The sequence below is a fragment of the Ascaphus truei genome, unplaced genomic scaffold (genome assembly GCF_040206685.1).
Source record: "Ascaphus truei isolate aAscTru1 unplaced genomic scaffold, aAscTru1.hap1 HAP1_SCAFFOLD_282, whole genome shotgun sequence".
NCBI lineage: Eukaryota > Metazoa > Chordata > Amphibia > Anura > Ascaphidae > Ascaphus > Ascaphus truei.
In genome coordinates this window covers 209,382-224,633 of record NW_027455772.1, presented here as the reverse complement: position 1 = coordinate 224,633, position 15,252 = coordinate 209,382, and the positions used below count along the sequence as shown (strand labels likewise).

General features: G+C 41.6%; 33 non-coding genes across 33 annotated transcripts; all 33 read right to left on the bottom strand.

Moving 5' to 3' along the window:
- Window positions 1-30: 30 nt before the first annotated feature.
- Window positions 31-149, bottom strand: LOC142482418 (5S ribosomal RNA). Its single transcript, XR_012796655.1, has one exon. It is a non-coding gene; the product is annotated as a 5S ribosomal RNA (ribosomal RNA).
- Window positions 150-435: 286 nt separating this feature from the next.
- On the bottom strand, window positions 436-554 carry LOC142482564 (5S ribosomal RNA). The gene has a single exon (XR_012796773.1). It is a non-coding gene; the product is annotated as a 5S ribosomal RNA (ribosomal RNA).
- A 286-nt stretch (window positions 555-840) lies between these two features.
- On the bottom strand, window positions 841-959 carry LOC142481957 (5S ribosomal RNA). The gene has a single exon (XR_012796209.1). It is a non-coding gene; the product is annotated as a 5S ribosomal RNA (ribosomal RNA).
- A 286-nt stretch (window positions 960-1,245) lies between these two features.
- On the bottom strand, window positions 1,246-1,364 carry LOC142481956 (5S ribosomal RNA). The gene has a single exon (XR_012796208.1). It is a non-coding gene; the product is annotated as a 5S ribosomal RNA (ribosomal RNA).
- Window positions 1,365-1,650: 286 nt separating this feature from the next.
- Window positions 1,651-1,769, bottom strand: LOC142481955 (5S ribosomal RNA). Its single transcript, XR_012796207.1, has one exon. It is a non-coding gene; the product is annotated as a 5S ribosomal RNA (ribosomal RNA).
- A 676-nt stretch (window positions 1,770-2,445) lies between these two features.
- Window positions 2,446-2,564, bottom strand: LOC142482417 (5S ribosomal RNA). The gene has a single exon (XR_012796654.1). It is a non-coding gene; the product is annotated as a 5S ribosomal RNA (ribosomal RNA).
- A 286-nt stretch (window positions 2,565-2,850) lies between these two features.
- Window positions 2,851-2,969, bottom strand: LOC142482895 (5S ribosomal RNA). The gene has a single exon (XR_012797094.1). It is a non-coding gene; the product is annotated as a 5S ribosomal RNA (ribosomal RNA).
- Window positions 2,970-3,255: 286 nt separating this feature from the next.
- On the bottom strand, window positions 3,256-3,374 carry LOC142481954 (5S ribosomal RNA). The gene has a single exon (XR_012796206.1). It is a non-coding gene; the product is annotated as a 5S ribosomal RNA (ribosomal RNA).
- Window positions 3,375-4,050: 676 nt separating this feature from the next.
- LOC142482416 (5S ribosomal RNA) lies at window positions 4,051-4,169 on the bottom strand. Its single transcript, XR_012796653.1, has one exon. It is a non-coding gene; the product is annotated as a 5S ribosomal RNA (ribosomal RNA).
- A 286-nt stretch (window positions 4,170-4,455) lies between these two features.
- On the bottom strand, window positions 4,456-4,574 carry LOC142482563 (5S ribosomal RNA). The gene has a single exon (XR_012796772.1). It is a non-coding gene; the product is annotated as a 5S ribosomal RNA (ribosomal RNA).
- A 286-nt stretch (window positions 4,575-4,860) lies between these two features.
- On the bottom strand, window positions 4,861-4,979 carry LOC142481953 (5S ribosomal RNA). The gene has a single exon (XR_012796205.1). It is a non-coding gene; the product is annotated as a 5S ribosomal RNA (ribosomal RNA).
- Window positions 4,980-5,655: 676 nt separating this feature from the next.
- LOC142482737 (5S ribosomal RNA) lies at window positions 5,656-5,774 on the bottom strand. The gene has a single exon (XR_012796941.1). It is a non-coding gene; the product is annotated as a 5S ribosomal RNA (ribosomal RNA).
- A 286-nt stretch (window positions 5,775-6,060) lies between these two features.
- Window positions 6,061-6,179, bottom strand: LOC142482562 (5S ribosomal RNA). The gene has a single exon (XR_012796771.1). It is a non-coding gene; the product is annotated as a 5S ribosomal RNA (ribosomal RNA).
- Window positions 6,180-6,465: 286 nt separating this feature from the next.
- On the bottom strand, window positions 6,466-6,584 carry LOC142481952 (5S ribosomal RNA). Its single transcript, XR_012796204.1, has one exon. It is a non-coding gene; the product is annotated as a 5S ribosomal RNA (ribosomal RNA).
- A 286-nt stretch (window positions 6,585-6,870) lies between these two features.
- Window positions 6,871-6,989, bottom strand: LOC142482736 (5S ribosomal RNA). Its single transcript, XR_012796940.1, has one exon. It is a non-coding gene; the product is annotated as a 5S ribosomal RNA (ribosomal RNA).
- Window positions 6,990-7,275: 286 nt separating this feature from the next.
- On the bottom strand, window positions 7,276-7,394 carry LOC142482561 (5S ribosomal RNA). The gene has a single exon (XR_012796770.1). It is a non-coding gene; the product is annotated as a 5S ribosomal RNA (ribosomal RNA).
- A 286-nt stretch (window positions 7,395-7,680) lies between these two features.
- LOC142481951 (5S ribosomal RNA) lies at window positions 7,681-7,799 on the bottom strand. Its single transcript, XR_012796203.1, has one exon. It is a non-coding gene; the product is annotated as a 5S ribosomal RNA (ribosomal RNA).
- Window positions 7,800-8,085: 286 nt separating this feature from the next.
- LOC142482735 (5S ribosomal RNA) lies at window positions 8,086-8,204 on the bottom strand. The gene has a single exon (XR_012796939.1). It is a non-coding gene; the product is annotated as a 5S ribosomal RNA (ribosomal RNA).
- A 286-nt stretch (window positions 8,205-8,490) lies between these two features.
- Window positions 8,491-8,609, bottom strand: LOC142482560 (5S ribosomal RNA). The gene has a single exon (XR_012796769.1). It is a non-coding gene; the product is annotated as a 5S ribosomal RNA (ribosomal RNA).
- Window positions 8,610-8,895: 286 nt separating this feature from the next.
- On the bottom strand, window positions 8,896-9,014 carry LOC142482734 (5S ribosomal RNA). Its single transcript, XR_012796938.1, has one exon. It is a non-coding gene; the product is annotated as a 5S ribosomal RNA (ribosomal RNA).
- Window positions 9,015-9,300: 286 nt separating this feature from the next.
- LOC142482559 (5S ribosomal RNA) lies at window positions 9,301-9,419 on the bottom strand. The gene has a single exon (XR_012796768.1). It is a non-coding gene; the product is annotated as a 5S ribosomal RNA (ribosomal RNA).
- A 286-nt stretch (window positions 9,420-9,705) lies between these two features.
- Window positions 9,706-9,824, bottom strand: LOC142482733 (5S ribosomal RNA). Its single transcript, XR_012796937.1, has one exon. It is a non-coding gene; the product is annotated as a 5S ribosomal RNA (ribosomal RNA).
- A 286-nt stretch (window positions 9,825-10,110) lies between these two features.
- On the bottom strand, window positions 10,111-10,229 carry LOC142482558 (5S ribosomal RNA). Its single transcript, XR_012796767.1, has one exon. It is a non-coding gene; the product is annotated as a 5S ribosomal RNA (ribosomal RNA).
- A 286-nt stretch (window positions 10,230-10,515) lies between these two features.
- LOC142481950 (5S ribosomal RNA) lies at window positions 10,516-10,634 on the bottom strand. Its single transcript, XR_012796202.1, has one exon. It is a non-coding gene; the product is annotated as a 5S ribosomal RNA (ribosomal RNA).
- Window positions 10,635-11,310: 676 nt separating this feature from the next.
- Window positions 11,311-11,429, bottom strand: LOC142482415 (5S ribosomal RNA). Its single transcript, XR_012796652.1, has one exon. It is a non-coding gene; the product is annotated as a 5S ribosomal RNA (ribosomal RNA).
- Window positions 11,430-11,715: 286 nt separating this feature from the next.
- LOC142481949 (5S ribosomal RNA) lies at window positions 11,716-11,834 on the bottom strand. The gene has a single exon (XR_012796201.1). It is a non-coding gene; the product is annotated as a 5S ribosomal RNA (ribosomal RNA).
- A 286-nt stretch (window positions 11,835-12,120) lies between these two features.
- LOC142481947 (5S ribosomal RNA) lies at window positions 12,121-12,239 on the bottom strand. The gene has a single exon (XR_012796199.1). It is a non-coding gene; the product is annotated as a 5S ribosomal RNA (ribosomal RNA).
- A 676-nt stretch (window positions 12,240-12,915) lies between these two features.
- LOC142482414 (5S ribosomal RNA) lies at window positions 12,916-13,034 on the bottom strand. The gene has a single exon (XR_012796651.1). It is a non-coding gene; the product is annotated as a 5S ribosomal RNA (ribosomal RNA).
- A 286-nt stretch (window positions 13,035-13,320) lies between these two features.
- LOC142482557 (5S ribosomal RNA) lies at window positions 13,321-13,439 on the bottom strand. Its single transcript, XR_012796766.1, has one exon. It is a non-coding gene; the product is annotated as a 5S ribosomal RNA (ribosomal RNA).
- Window positions 13,440-13,725: 286 nt separating this feature from the next.
- LOC142481946 (5S ribosomal RNA) lies at window positions 13,726-13,844 on the bottom strand. The gene has a single exon (XR_012796198.1). It is a non-coding gene; the product is annotated as a 5S ribosomal RNA (ribosomal RNA).
- A 286-nt stretch (window positions 13,845-14,130) lies between these two features.
- LOC142481944 (5S ribosomal RNA) lies at window positions 14,131-14,249 on the bottom strand. Its single transcript, XR_012796197.1, has one exon. It is a non-coding gene; the product is annotated as a 5S ribosomal RNA (ribosomal RNA).
- Window positions 14,250-14,535: 286 nt separating this feature from the next.
- LOC142482555 (5S ribosomal RNA) lies at window positions 14,536-14,654 on the bottom strand. The gene has a single exon (XR_012796764.1). It is a non-coding gene; the product is annotated as a 5S ribosomal RNA (ribosomal RNA).
- A 286-nt stretch (window positions 14,655-14,940) lies between these two features.
- LOC142481943 (5S ribosomal RNA) lies at window positions 14,941-15,059 on the bottom strand. Its single transcript, XR_012796196.1, has one exon. It is a non-coding gene; the product is annotated as a 5S ribosomal RNA (ribosomal RNA).
- Window positions 15,060-15,252: the final 193 nt, after the last annotated feature.

Sequence of the window (15,252 nt, the reverse complement as noted above, 5' to 3'; positions counted from 1 at the left end):
TATTTTCATTAGGGAAGCGAAAAATAAAAACCCCTACAGCACCTGGTATTCCCAGGCAGTCTCCCAACCCAGGACTAATCAAGCCTCACCCTGCTTAGCTTCCGAGATCTGACGGGATCGGGCGCTTTCAAGGTAGTATGGCCGTAGGTGGAGATTGCTGTCTCATGATATCCTCTCATTCTTAAATCCATGAGCCTATATCTTGCTCCATGCATACACAGAGACTGAGAAAATGACAGGTGCACTCAAATGTACTATAGACGGAATTCTTGATGTCAGAATTCTATTTTGGAAGGTTGCATTGTGTTGAACTTTCTGAGGAAAAAACGATATATTTCTTTGCCACTGCGGGAAAAAAGTAGTAAAAAATGAAACATTTTCATTTGCTGCAAGGAATGCCATGTATATTTTCATTAGGGAAGCAAAAAATAAAAACACCCACAGCACCTGGTATTCCCAGGCAGTCTCCCAACCCAGTACTAATCAAGCCTCACCCTGCTTAGCTTCCGAGATCTGACGGGATCGGGCGCTTTCAAGGTAGTATGGCCGTAGGTGGAGATTGCTGTCTCATGATATCCTCTCATTCTTAAATCCATGAGCCTATATCTTGCTCCATGCATACACAGAGACTGAGAAAATGACAGGTGCACTCAAATGTACTATAGACGGAATTCTTGATGTCAGAATTCTATTTTGGAAGGTTGCATTGTGTTGAACTTTCAGAGGAAAAAACGATATATTTCTTTGACACTGCGGGAAAAAAGTAGCAAGAAATGAAACATTTTCATTTGCTGCGAGGAATGCCATGTATATTTTCATTAGGGAAGCGAAAAATAAAAACCCCTACAGCACCTGGTATTCCCAGGCAGTCTCCCAACCCAGTACTAATCAAGCCTCACCCTGCTTAGCTTCCGAGATCTGACGGGATCGGGCGCTGTCAAGGTAGTATGGCCGTAGGTGGAGATTGCTGTCTCATGATATCCTCTCATTCTTAAATCCATGAGCCTATATCTTGCTCCATGCATACACAGAGACTGAGAAAATGACAGGTGCACTCAAATGTACTATAGACGGAATTCTTGATGTCAGAATTCTATTTTGGAAGGTTGCATTGTGTTGAACTTTCAGAGGAAAAAACGATATATTTCTTTGACACTGCGGGAAAAAAGTAGCAAGAAATGAAACATTTTCATTTGCTGCGAGGAATGCCATGTATATTTTCATTAGGGAAGCGAAAAATAAAAACCCCTACAGCACCTGGTATTCCCAGGCAGTCTCCCAACCCAGTACTAATCAAGCCTCACCCTGCTTAGCTTCCGAGATCTGACGGGATCGGGCGCTGTCAAGGTAGTATGGCCGTAGGTGGAGATTGCTGTCTCATGATATCCTCTCATTCTTAAATCCATGAGCCTATATCTTGCTCCATGCATACACAGAGACTGAGAAAATGACAGGTGCACTCAAATGTACTATAGACGGAATTCTTGATGTCAGAATTCTATTTTGGAAGGTTGCATTGTGTTGAACTTTCAGAGGAAAAAACGATATATTTCTTTGCCACTGCGGGAAAAAAGTAGCAAGAATTGAAACATTTTCATTTGCTGCGAGGAATGCCATGTATATTTTCATTAGGGAAGCGAAAAATAAAAACCCCTACAGCACCTGGTATTCCCAGGCAGTCTCCCAACCCAGTACTAATCAAGCCTCACCCTGCTTAGCTTCCGAGATCTGACGGGATCGGGCGCTGTCAAGGTAGTATGGCCGTAGGTGGAGATTGCTGTCTCATGATATCCTCTCATTCTTAAATCCATGAGCCTATATCTTGCTCCATGCATACACAGAGACTGAGAAAATGACAGGTGCACTCAAATGTACTATAGACGGAATTCTTGATGTCAGAATTCTATTTTGGAAGGTTGCATTGTGTTGAACTTTCAGAGGAAAAAACGATAGATTTCTTTGCCACTGCGGGAAAAAAGTAGTAAAAAATTTCAGAGGTGCCTATATTCAACCTCCTCCTGTTTGGATTTGAACTCACTATCTCTTCCAAGTATCAGCTTGAACACTGCACACCCCAACTCTGTGAGCCACAAGCTCACCATATAACATGCTGAGTGTTCTGAGGCCTGTATGATATATTTCTAAATGACATGGGAGGCATAAGTGTATTATTGTGACCGTTAAAAAAATACATTCTTGAAGAATTACCTTAAATGGAGAAATTAAATCAGAGACTGAGAAAATGACAGGTGCACTCAAATATACTATAGACGGAATTCTTGATGTCAGAATTCTATTTTGGAAGGTTGCATTGTGTTGAACTTTCAGAGGAAAAAACAATATATTTCTTTGCCACTCCGGGAAAAAAGTAGCAAGAAATGAAACATTTTCATTTGCTGCGAGGAATGCCATGTATATTTTCATTAGGGAAGCGAAAAATAAAAACCCCTACAGCACCTGGTATTCCCAGGCAGTCTCCCAACCCAGGACTAATCAAGCCTCACCCTGCTTAGCTTCCGAGATCTGACGGGATCGGGCGCTTTCAAGGTAGTATGGCCGTAGGTGGAGATTGCTGTCTCATGATATCCTCTCATTCTTAAATCCATGAGCCTATATCTTGCTCCATGCATACACAGAGACTGAGAAAATGACAGGTGCACTCAAATGTACTATAGACGGAATTCTTGATGTCAGAATTCTATTTTGGAAGGTTGCATTGTGTTGAACTTTCTGAGGAAAAAACGATATATTTCTTTGCCACTGCGGGAAAAAAGTAGTAAAAAATGAAACATTTTCATTTGCTGCAAGGAATGCCATGTATATTTTCATTAGGGAAGCAAAAAATAAAAACACCCACAGCACCTGGTATTCCCAGGCAGTCTCCCAACCCAGTACTAATCAAGCCTCACCCTGCTTAGCTTCCGAGATCTGACGGGATCGGGCGCTGTCAAGGTAGTATGGCCGTAGGTGGAGATTGCTGTCTCATGATATCCTCTCATTCTTAAATCCATGAGCCTATATCTTGCTCCATGCATACACAGAGACTGAGAAAATGACAGGTGCACTCAAATGTACTATAGACGGAATTCTTGATGTCAGAATTCTATTTTGGAAGGTTGCATTGTGTTGAACTTTCAGAGGAAAAAACGATATATTTCTTTGCCACTGCGGGAAAAAAGTAGCAAGAATTGAAACATTTTCATTTGCTGCGAGGAATGCCATGTATATTTTCATTAGGGAAGCGAAAAATAAAAACCCCTACAGCACCTGGTATTCCCAGGCAGTCTCCCAACCCAGTACTAATCAAGCCTCACCCTGCTTAGCTTCCGAGATCTGACGGGATCGGGCGCTGTCAAGGTAGTATGGCCGTAGGTGGAGATTGCTGTCTCATGATATCCTCTCATTCTTAAATCCATGAGCCTATATCTTGCTCCATGCATACACAGAGACTGAGAAAATGACAGGTGCACTCAAATGTACTATAGACGGAATTCTTGATGTCAGAATTCTATTTTGGAAGGTTGCATTGTGTTGAACTTTCAGAGGAAAAAACGATAGATTTCTTTGCCACTGCGGGAAAAAAGTAGTAAAAAATTTCAGAGGTGCCTATATTCAACCTCCTCCTGTTTGGATTTGAACTCACTATCTCTTCCAAGTATCAGCTTGAACACTGCACACCCCAACTCTGTGAGCCACAAGCTCACCATATAACATGCTGAGTGTTCTGAGGCCTGTATGATATATTTCTAAATGACATGGGAGGCATAAGTGTATTATTGTGACCGTTAAAAAAATACATTCTTGAAGAATTACCTTAAATGGAGAAATTAAATCAGAGACTGAGAAAATGACAGGTGCACTCAAATATACTATAGACGGAATTCTTGATGTCAGAATTCTATTTTGGAAGGTTGCATTGTGTTGAACTTTCAGAGGAAAAAACAATATATTTCTTTGCCACTCCGGGAAAAAAGTAGCAAGAAATGAAACATTTTCATTTGCTGCGAGGAATGCCATGTATATTTTCATTAGGGAAGCGAAAAATAAAAACCCCTACAGCACCTGGTATTCCCAGGCAGTCTCCCAACCCAGGACTAATCAAGCCTCACCCTGCTTAGCTTCCGAGATCTGACGGGATCGGGCGCTTTCAAGGTAGTATGGCCGTAGGTGGAGATTGCTGTCTCATGATATCCTCTCATTCTTAAATCCATGAGCCTATATCTTGCTCCATGCATACACAGAGACTGAGAAAATGACAGGTGCACTCAAATGTACTATAGACGGAATTCTTGATGTCAGAATTCTATTTTGGAAGGTTGCATTGTGTTGAACTTTCTGAGGAAAAAACGATATATTTCTTTGCCACTGCGGGAAAAAAGTAGTAAAAAATGAAACATTTTCATTTGCTGCAAGGAATGCCATGTATATTTTCATTAGGGAAGCAAAAAATAAAAACACCCACAGCACCTGGTATTCCCAGGCAGTCTCCCAACCCAGTACTAATCAAGCCTCACCCTGCTTAGCTTCCGAGATCTGACGGGATCGGGCGCTTTCAAGGTAGTATGGCCGTAGGTGGAGATTGCTGTCTCATGATATCCTCTCATTCTTAAATCCATGAGCCTATATCTTGCTCCATGCATACACAGAGACTGAGAAAATGACAGGTGCACTCAAATGTACTATAGACGGAATTCTTGATGTCAGAATTCTATTTTGGAAGGTTGCATTGTGTTGAACTTTCAGAGGAAAAAACGATATATTTCTTTGACACTGCGGGAAAAAAGTAGCAAGAAATGAAACATTTTCATTTGCTGCGAGGAATGCCATGTATATTTTCATTAGGGAAGCGAAAAATAAAAACCCCTACAGCACCTGGTATTCCCAGGCAGTCTCCCAACCCAGTACTAATCAAGCCTCACCCTGCTTAGCTTCCGAGATCTGACGGGATCGGGCGCTGTCAAGGTAGTATGGCCGTAGGTGGAGATTGCTGTCTCATGATATCCTCTCATTCTTAAATCCATGAGCCTATATCTTGCTCCATGCATACACAGAGACTGAGAAAATGACAGGTGCACTCAAATGTACTATAGACGGAATTCTTGATGTCAGAATTCTATTTTGGAAGGTTGTATTGTGTTGAACTTTCAAAGGAAAAAACGATAGATTTCTTTGCCACTGCGGGAAAAAAGTAGTAAAAAATTTCAGAGGTGCCTATATTCAACCTCCTCCTGTTTGGATTTGAACTCACTATCTCTTCCAAGTATCAGCTTGAACACTGCACACCCCAACTCTGTGAGCCACAAGCTCACCATATAACATGCTGAGTGTTCTGAGGCCTGTATGATATATTTCTAAATGACATGGGAGGCATAAGTGTATTATTGTGACCGTTAAAAAAATACATTCTTGAAGAATTACCTTAAATGGAGAAATTAAATCAGAGACTGAGAAAATGACAGGTGCACTCAAATATACTATAGACGGAATTCTTGATGTCAGAATTCTATTTTGGAAGGTTGCATTGTGTTGAACTTTCAGAGGAAAAAACAATATATTTCTTTGCCACTCCGGGAAAAAAGTAGCAAGAAATGAAACATTTTCATTTGCTGCGAGGAATGCCATGTATATTTTCATTAGGGAAGCGAAAAATAAAAACCCCTACAGCACCTGGTATTCCCAGGCAGTCTCCCAACCCAGTACTAATCAAGCCTCACCCTGCTTAGCTTCCGAGATCTGACGGGATCGGGCGCTTTCAAGGTAGTATGGCCGTAGGTGGAGATTGCTGTCTCATGATATCCTCTCATTCTTAAATCCATGAGCCTATATCTTGCTCCATGCATACACAGAGACTGAGAAAATGACAGGTGCACTCAAATGTACTATAGACGGAATTCTTGATGTCAGAATTCTATTTTGGAAGGTTGCATTGTGTTGAACTTTCTGAGGAAAAAACGATATATTTCTTTGCCACTGCGGGAAAAAAGTAGTAAAAAATGAAACATTTTCATTTGCTGCAAGGAATGCCATGTATATTTTCATTAGGGAAGCAAAAAATAAAAACACCCACAGCACCTGGTATTCCCAGGCAGTCTCCCAACCCAGTACTAATCAAGCCTCACCCTGCTTAGCTTCCGAGATCTGACGGGATCGGGCGCTTTCAAGGTAGTATGGCCGTAGGTGGAGATTGCTGTCTCATGATATCCTCTCATTCTTAAATCCATGAGCCTATATCTTGCTCCATGCATACACAGAGACTGAGAAAATGACAGGTGCACTCAAATGTACTATAGACGGAATTCTTGATGTCAGAATTCTATTTTGGAAGGTTGCATTGTGTTGAACTTTCAGAGGAAAAAACGATAGATTTCTTTGCCACTGCGGGAAAAAAGTAGCAAGAAATGAAACATTTTCATTTGCTGCGAGGAATGCCATGTATATTTTCATTAGGGAAGCGAAATATAAAAACCCCTACAGCACCTGGTATTCCCAGGCAGTCTCCCAACCCAGTACTAATCAAGCCTCACCCTGCTTAGCTTCCGAGATCTGACGGGATCGGGCGCTGTCAAGGTAGTATGGCCGTAGGTGGAGATTGCTGTCTCATGATATCCTCTCATTCTTAAATCCATGAGCCTATATCTTGCTCCATGCATACACAGAGACTGAGAAAATGACAGGTGCACTCAAATGTACTATAGACGGAATTCTTGATGTCAGAATTCTATTTTGGAAGGTTGCATTGTGTTGAACTTTCAGAGGAAAAAACGATAGATTTCTTTGCCACTGCGGGAAAAAAGTAGCAAGAAATGAAACATTTTCATTTGCTGCGAGGAATGCCATGTATATTTTCATTAGGGAAGCGAAAAATAAAAACCCCTACAGCACCTGGTATTCCCAGGCAGTCTCCCAACCCAGTACTAATCAAGCCTCACCCTGCTTAGCTTCCGAGATCTGACGGGATCGGGCGCTTTCAAGGTAGTATGGCCGTAGGTGGAGATTGCTGTCTCATGATATCCTCTCATTCTTAAATCCATGAGCCTATATCTTGCTCCATGCATACACAGAGACTGAGAAAATGACAGGTGCACTCAAATGTACTATAGACGGAATTCTTGATGTCAGAATTCTATTTTGGAAGGTTGCATTGTGTTGAACTTTCTGAGGAAAAAACGATATATTTCTTTGCCACTGCGGGAAAAAAGTAGTAAAAAATGAAACATTTTCATTTGCTGCAAGGAATGCCATGTATATTTTCATTAGGGAAGCAAAAAATAAAAACACCCACAGCACCTGGTATTCCCAGGCAGTCTCCCAACCCAGTACTAATCAAGCCTCACCCTGCTTAGCTTCCGAGATCTGACGGGATCGGGCGCTTTCAAGGTAGTATGGCCGTAGGTGGAGATTGCTGTCTCATGATATCCTCTCATTCTTAAATCCATGAGCCTATATCTTGCTCCATGCATACACAGAGACTGAGAAAATGACAGGTGCACTCAAATGTACTATAGACGGAATTCTTGATGTCAGAATTCTATTTTGGAAGGTTGCATTGTGTTGAACTTTCAGAGGAAAAAACGATAGATTTCTTTGCCACTGCGGGAAAAAAGTAGCAAGAAATGAAACATTTTCATTTGCTGCGAGGAATGCCATGTATATTTTCATTAGGGAAGCGAAATATAAAAACCCCTACAGCACCTGGTATTCCCAGGCAGTCTCCCAACCCAGTACTAATCAAGCCTCACCCTGCTTAGCTTCCGAGATCTGACGGGATCGGGCGCTGTCAAGGTAGTATGGCCGTAGGTGGAGATTGCTGTCTCATGATATCCTCTCATTCTTAAATCCATGAGCCTATATCTTGCTCCATGCATACACAGAGACTGAGAAAATGACAGGTGCACTCAAATGTACTATAGACGGAATTCTTGATGTCAGAATTCTATTTTGGAAGGTTGCATTGTGTTGAACTTTCAGAGGAAAAAACGATAGATTTCTTTGCCACTGCGGGAAAAAAGTAGCAAGAAATGAAACATTTTCATTTGCTGCGAGGAATGCCATGTATATTTTCATTAGGGAAGCGAAAAATAAAAACCCCTACAGCACCTGGTATTCCCAGGCAGTCTCCCAACCCAGTACTAATCAAGCCTCACCCTGCTTAGCTTCCGAGATCTGACGGGATCGGGCGCTTTCAAGGTAGTATGGCCGTAGGTGGAGATTGCTGTCTCATGATATCCTCTCATTCTTAAATCCATGAGCCTATATCTTGCTCCATGCATACACAGAGACTGAGAAAATGACAGGTGCACTCAAATGTACTATAGACGGAATTCTTGATGTCAGAATTCTATTTTGGAAGGTTGCATTGTGTTGAACTTTCTGAGGAAAAAACGATATATTTCTTTGCCACTGCGGGAAAAAAGTAGTAAAAAATGAAACATTTTCATTTGCTGCAAGGAATGCCATGTATATTTTCATTAGGGAAGCAAAAAATAAAAACACCCACAGCACCTGGTATTCCCAGGCAGTCTCCCAACCCAGTACTAATCAAGCCTCACCCTGCTTAGCTTCCGAGATCTGACGGGATCGGGCGCTTTCAAGGTAGTATGGCCGTAGGTGGAGATTGCTGTCTCATGATATCCTCTCATTCTTAAATCCATGAGCCTATATCTTGCTCCATGCATACACAGAGACTGAGAAAATGACAGGTGCACTCAAATGTACTATAGACGGAATTCTTGATGTCAGAATTCTATTTTGGAAGGTTGCATTGTGTTGAACTTTCAGAGGAAAAAACGATAGATTTCTTTGACACTGCGGGAAAAAAGTAGCAAGAAATGAAACATTTTCATTTGCTGCGAGGAATGCCATGTATATTTTCATTAGGGAAGCGAAAAATAAAAACCCCTACAGCACCTGGTATTCCCAGGCAGTCTCCCAACCCAGTACTAATCAAGCCTCACCCTGCTTAGCTTCCGAGATCTGACGGGATCGGGCGCTTTCAAGGTAGTATGGCCGTAGGTGGAGATTGCTGTCTCATGATATCCTCTCATTCTTAAATCCATGAGCCTATATCTTGCTCCATGCATACACAGAGACTGAGAAAATGACAGGTGCACTCAAATGTACTATAGACGGAATTCTTGATGTCAGAATTCTATTTTGGAAGGTTGCATTGTGTTGAACTTTCTGAGGAAAAAACGATATATTTCTTTGCCACTGCGGGAAAAAAGTAGTAAAAAATGAAACATTTTCATTTGCTGCAAGGAATGCCATGTATATTTTCATTAGGGAAGCAAAAAATAAAAACACCCACAGCACCTGGTATTCCCAGGCAGTCTCCCAACCCAGTACTAATCAAGCCTCACCCTGCTTAGCTTCCGAGATCTGACGGGATCGGGCGCTTTCAAGGTAGTATGGCCGTAGGTGGAGATTGCTGTCTCATGATATCCTCTCATTCTTAAATCCATGAGCCTATATCTTGCTCCATGCATACACAGAGACTGAGAAAATGACAGGTGCACTCAAATGTACTATAGACGGAATTCTTGATGTCAGAATTCTATTTTGGAAGGTTGCATTGTGTTGAACTTTCAGAGGAAAAAACGATAGATTTCTTTGACACTGCGGGAAAAAAGTAGCAAGAAATGAAACATTTTCATTTGCTGCGAGGAATGCCATGTATATTTTCATTAGGGAAGCGAAAAATAAAAACCCCTACAGCACCTGGTATTCCCAGGCAGTCTCCCAACCCAGTACTAATCAAGCCTCACCCTGCTTAGCTTCCGAGATCTGACGGGATCGGGCGCTTTCAAGGTAGTATGGCCGTAGGTGGAGATTGCTGTCTCATGATATCCTCTCATTCTTAAATCCATGAGCCTATATCTTGCTCCATGCATACACAGAGACTGAGAAAATGACAGGTGCACTCAAATGTACTATAGACGGAATTCTTGATGTCAGAATTCTATTTTGGAAGGTTGCATTGTGTTGAACTTTCTGAGGAAAAAACGATATATTTCTTTGCCACTGCGGGAAAAAAGTAGTAAAAAATGAAACATTTTCATTTGCTGCAAGGAATGCCATGTATATTTTCATTAGGGAAGCAAAAAATAAAAACACCCACAGCACCTGGTATTCCCAGGCAGTCTCCCAACCCAGTACTAATCAAGCCTCACCCTGCTTAGCTTCCGAGATCTGACGGGATCGGGCGCTTTCAAGGTAGTATGGCCGTAGGTGGAGATTGCTGTCTCATGATATCCTCTCATTCTTAAATCCATGAGCCTATATCTTGCTCCATGCATACACAGAGACTGAGAAAATGACAGGTGCACTCAAATGTACTATAGACGGAATTCTTGATGTCAGAATTCTATTTTGGAAGGTTGCATTGTGTTGAACTTTCAGAGGAAAAAACGATATATTTCTTTGCCACTGCGGGAAAAAAGTAGCAAGAATTGAAACATTTTCATTTGCTGCGAGGAATGCCATGTATATTTTCATTAGGGAAGCGAAAAATAAAAACCCCTACAGCACCTGGTATTCCCAGGCAGTCTCCCAACCCAGTACTAATCAAGCCTCACCCTGCTTAGCTTCCGAGATCTGACGGGATCGGGCGCTGTCAAGGTAGTATGGCCGTAGGTGGAGATTGCTGTCTCATGATATCCTCTCATTCTTAAATCCATGAGCCTATATCTTGCTCCATGCATACACAGAGACTGAGAAAATGACAGGTGCACTCAAAAGTACTATAGACGGAATTCTTGATGTCAGAATTCTATTTTGGAAGGTTGCATTGTGTTGAACTTTCAGAGGAAAAAACGATAGATTTCTTTGCCACTGCGGGAAAAAAGTAGTAAAAAATTTCAGAGGTGCCTATATTCAACCTCCTCCTGTTTGGATTTGAACTCACTATCTCTTCCAAGTATCAGCTTGAACACTGCACACCCCAACTCTGTGAGCCACAAGCTCACCATATAACATGCTGAGTGTTCTGAGGCCTGTATGATATATTTCTAAATGACATGGGAGGCATAAGTGTATTATTGTGACCGTTAAAAAAATACATTCTTGAAGAATTACCTTAAATGGAGAAATTAAATCAGAGACTGAGAAAATGACAGGTGCACTCAAATATACTATAGACGGAATTCTTGATGTCAGAATTCTATTTTGGAAGGTTGCATTGTGTTGAACTTTCAGAGGAAAAAACAATATATTTCTTTGCCACTCCGGGAAAAAAGTAGCAAGAAATGAAACATTTTCATTTGCTGCGAGGAATGCCATGTATATTTTCATTAGGGAAGCGAAAAATAAAAACCCCTACAGCACCTGGTATTCCCAGGCAGTCTCCCAACCCAGGACTAATCAAGCCTCACCCTGCTTAGCTTCCGAGATCTGACGGGATCGGGCGCTTTCAAGGTAGTATGGCCGTAGGTGGAGATTGCTGTCTCATGATATCCTCTCATTCTTAAATCCATGAGCCTATATCTTGCTCCATGCATACACAGAGACTGAGAAAATGACAGGTGCACTCAAATGTACTATAGACGGAATTCTTGATGTCAGAATTCTATTTTGGAAGGTTGCATTGTGTTGAACTTTCAGAGGAAAAAACGATAGATTTCTTTGACACTGCGGGAAAAAAGTAGCAAGAAATGAAACATTTTCATTTGCTGCGAGGAATGCCATGTATATTTTCATTAGGGAAGCGAAAAATAAAAACCCCTACAGCACCTGGTATTCCCAGGCAGTCTCCCAACCCAGTACTAATCAAGCCTCACCCTGCTTAGCTTCCGAGATCTGACGGGATCGGGCGCTGTCAAGGTAGTATGGCCGTAGGTGGAGATTGCTGTCTCATGATATCCTCTCATTCTTAAATCCATGAGCCTATATCTTGCTCCATGCATACACAGAGACTGAGAAAATGACAGGTGCACTCAAATGTACTATAGACGGAATTCTTGATGTCAGAATTCTATTTTGGAAGGTTGCATTGTGTTGAACTTTCAGAGGAAAAAACGATATATTTCTTTGCCACTGCGGGAAAAAAGTAGCAAGAATTGAAACATTTTCATTTGCTGCGAGGAATGCCATGTATATTTTCATTAGGGAAGCGAAAAATAAAAACCCCTACAGCACCTGGTATTCCCAGGCAGTCTCCCAACCCAGTACTAATCAAGCCTCACCCTGCTTAGCTTCCGAGATCTGACGGGATCGGGCGCTGTCAAGGTAGTATGGCCGTAGGTGGAGATTGCTGTCTCATGATATCCTCTCATTCTTAAATCCATGAGCCTATATCTTGCTCCATGCATACACAGAGACTGAGAAAATGACAGGTGCACTCAAAAGTACTATAGACGGAATTCTTGATGTCAGAATTCTATTTTGGAAGGTTGCATTGTGTTGAACTTTCAGAGGAAAAAACGATAGATTTCTTTGCCACTGCGGGAAAAAAGTAGTAAAAAATTTCAGAGGTGCCTATATTCAACCTCCTCCTGTTTGGATTTGAACTCACTATCTCTTCCAAGTATCAGCTTGAACACTGCACACCCCAACTCTGTGAGCCACAAGCTCACCATATAACATGCTGAGTGTTCTGAGGCCTGTATGATATATTTCTAAATGACATGGGAGGCATAAGTGTATTATTGTGACCGTTAAAAAAATACATTCTTGAAGAATTACCTTAAATGGAGAAATTAAATCAGAGACTGAGAAAATGACAGGTGCACTCAAATATACTATAGACGGAATTCTTGATGTCAGAATTCTATTTTGGAAGGTTGCATTGTGTTGAACTTTCAGAGGAAAAAACAATATATTTCTTTGCCACTCCGGGAAAAAAGTAGCAAGAAATGAAACATTTTCATTTGCTGCGAGGAATGCCATGTATATTTTCATTAGGGAAGCGAAAAATAAAAACCCCTACAGCACCTGGTATTCCCAGGCAGTCTCCCAACCCAGGACTAATCAAGCCTCACCCTGCTTAGCTTCCGAGATCTGACGGGATCGGGCGCTTTCAAGGTAGTATGGCCGTAGGTGGAGATTGCTGTCTCATGATATCCTCTCATTCTTAAATCCATGAGCCTATATCTTGCTCCATGCATACACAGAGACTGAGAAAATGACAGGTGCACTCAAATGTACTATAGACGGAATTCTTGATGTCAGAATTCTATTTTGGAAGGTTGCATTGTGTTGAACTTTCTGAGGAAAAAACGATATATTTCTTTGCCACTGCGGGAAAAAAGTAGTAAAAAATGAAACATTTTCATTTGCTGCAAGGAATGCCATGTATATTTTCATTAGGGAAGCAAAAAATAAAAACACCCACAGCACCTGGTATTCCCAGGCAGTCTCCCAACCCAGTACTAATCAAGCCTCACCCTGCTTAGCTTCCGAGATCTGACGGGATCGGGCGCTTTCAAGGTAGTATGGCCGTAGGTGGAGATTGCTGTCTCATGATATCCTCTCATTCTTAAATCCATGAGCCTATATCTTGCTCCATGCATACACAGAGACTGAGAAAATGACAGGTGCACTCAAATGTACTATAGACGGAATTCTTGATGTCAGAATTCTATTTTGGAAGGTTGCATTGTGTTGAACTTTCAGAGGAAAAAACGATAGATTTCTTTGACACTGCGGGAAAAAAGTAGCAAGAAATGAAACATTTTCATTTGCTGCGAGGAATGCCATGTATATTTTCATTAGGGAAGCGAAAAATAAAAACCCCTACAGCACCTGGTATTCCCAGGCAGTCTCCCAACCCAGTACTAATCAAGCCTCACCCTGCTTAGCTTCCGAGATCTGACGGGATCGGGCGCTGTCAAGGTAGTATGGCCGTAGGTGGAGATTGCTGTCTCATGATATCCTCTCATTCTTAAATCCATGAGCCTATATCTTGCTCCATGCATACACAGAGACTGAGAAAATGACAGGTGCACTCAAATGTACTATAGACGGAATTCTTGATGTCAGAATTCTATTTTGGAAGGTTGCATTGTGTTGAACTTTCAGAGGAAAAAACGATATATTTCTTTGCCACTGCGGGAAAAAAGTAGCAAGAATTGAAACATTTTCATTTGCTGCGAGGAATGCCATGTATATTTTCATTAGGGAAGCGAAAAATAAAAACCCCTACAGCACCTGGTATTCCCAGGCAGTCTCCCAACCCAGTACTAATCAAGCCTCACCCTGCTTAGCTTCCGAGATCTGACGGGATCGGGCGCTGTCAAGGTAGTATGGCCGTAGGTGGAGATTGCTGTCTCATGATATCCTCTCATTCTTAAATCCATGAGCCTATATCTTGCTCCATGCATACACAGAGACTGAGAAAATGACAGGTGCACTCAAATGTACTATAGACGGAATTCTTGATGTCAGAATTCTATTTTGGAAGGTTGCATTGTGTTGAACTTTCTGAGGAAAAAACGATATATTTCTTTGCCACTGCGGGAAAAAAGTAGTAAAAAATGAAACATTTTCATTTGCTGCAAGGAATGCCATGTATATTTTCATTAGGGAAGCAAAAAATAAAAACACCCACAGCACCTGGTATTCCCAGGCAGTCTCCCAACCCAGTACTAATCAAGCCTCACCCTGCTTAGCTTCCGAGATCTGACGGGATCGGGCGCTTTCAAGGTAGTATGGCCGTAGGTGGAGATTGCTGTCTCATGATATCCTCTCATTCTTAAATCCATGAGCCTATATCTTGCTCCATGCATACACAGAGACTGAGAAAATGACAGGTGCACTCAAATGTACTATAGACGGAATTCTTGATGTCAGAATTCTATTTTGGAAGGTTGCATTGTGTTGAACTTTCAGAGGAAAAAACGATATATTTCTTTGCCACTGCGGGAAAAAAGTAGCAAGAAATGAAACATTTTCATTTGCTGCGAGGAATGCCATGTATATTTTCATTAGGGAAGCGAAAAATAAAAACCCCTACAGCACCTGGTATTCCCAGGCAGTCTCCCAACCCAGTACTAATCAAGCCTCACCCTGCTTAGCTTCCGAGATCTGACGGGATCGGGCGCTGTCAAGGTAGTATGGCCGTAGGTGGAGATTGCTGTCTCATGATATCCTCTCATTCTTAAATCCATGAGCCTATATCTTGCTCCATGCATACACAGAGACTGAGAAAATGACAGGTGCACTCAAATGTACTATAGACGGAATTCTTGATGTCAGAATTCTATTTTGGAAGGTTGCATTGTGTTGAACTTTCAGAGGAAAAAACGATAGATTTCTTTG